This window comes from Ostrea edulis, chromosome 1 (genome assembly GCF_947568905.1).
Source record: "Ostrea edulis chromosome 1, xbOstEdul1.1, whole genome shotgun sequence".
NCBI classification, from domain to species: Eukaryota; Metazoa; Mollusca; class Bivalvia; order Ostreida; family Ostreidae; genus Ostrea; species Ostrea edulis.
The window spans coordinates 96004745-96005853 of NC_079164.1; the positions used below are offsets into that span (position 1 = coordinate 96004745).

The 1109-nt window shown below is 34.5% G+C and overlaps 1 protein-coding gene across 2 annotated transcripts in view; it reads left to right on the forward strand.

The window, feature by feature from the left end:
* Positions 1–650: 650 nt before the first annotated feature.
* Positions 651–1109, forward strand: part of LOC125672487 (tripartite motif-containing protein 3-like) — a 17468-nt gene continuing 17009 nt past the window's right edge. Inside the window, exon 1 of one of the 2 annotated variants that reach the window (XM_056139248.1) lies at positions 651–782. The gene's annotated coding sequence lies outside the window, so the exon portion shown is untranslated. The remainder of the gene's footprint in view (positions 783–1109) is intronic. The other variant, XM_056139238.1, reaches the window with a different exon arrangement.

The following is a 1109-nucleotide window of genomic DNA, read 5'->3' on the forward strand; positions in this document are numbered from 1 at the left end:
GAAGTGTTAACTTTGCCAGTATCAGTACCTCCGAATGATTGTTATTTATTTTCATTGTTATAATTAATTGCTTGCACCCCCACCCCCGGTAAATAAGCAATATACATAGCTTATAGTGTAAACAATTTGTAAGGAAGAAATTTTGTCTTGCAAAAAAATTATTTAATCACTTAAATTACATACTCATGCCTGCTTTTGAGATTAAAAAGTGTTAAGTGTTTGAAATAATTAAATACTGGTGTTAAATTCATGATCTTTAATAAAAAAAAAAAAATCCATTGAATTCATTTTGGTGACAAAATGACAGGTGATGGGGCATCAACTTATATTAAAAAATAAAAAAAATATACATATATTTGAATTTATAAACTTAGAAAAACCCACCATCATTTAAACTACATCATCGTCTTTAATTTGATCGGGCGTGGTATACCTTATAATACGTCACAAGCAATGGCGCCGGCAAATGGCGCCGGATGTATTGATTTTTCTATGAATTGGCTGTATAACGGTAACGGTACCAATTCAGTGTACCATTTTTTCCAGATAACCATTTCTCAACCCATCTAAGAGGATATCCTGTGTATATTATCGCAGTATTGGGTGTAGTGTACTTCTTTCTGGGTATAGCACTTTTTTGGGGGTATTGCACAGATTCCAGGCACCGGATATCATGGGACACACGCCATACAACATACACTAGATGTAGTACTAGATCTACAGGGAGGTCAAGATATGTGCTGATACTTTGCTACACGCCATAGAAAAGTGTAATATTACAGGTAACATTATAAGTTATTGGAAGAATAGCTCTTCTTCAAAATGTCGTTTTTATCCATGAATCTGAATATTTAGAAGTAGGCGCAAAATTAAGTTAAAAACGAAAGTAGGAATCTGTGTTATCTTGTGGGGCCTTGACACTGGGGTGTATACCACTCTGTCTAAACATTTCCAAATGGTACTAGGCCTATTAGTGAAATGGTGACTTTATAATAAATAAGACGACATATATATCATTTTCGACTTTATTAAGGGAGGGAGGGGTGCTGCCTGTCTTCGTGTTTGCGAACTATTGTGTCTCTTGTCTTTACTCGTAATTTTGTGTTAGT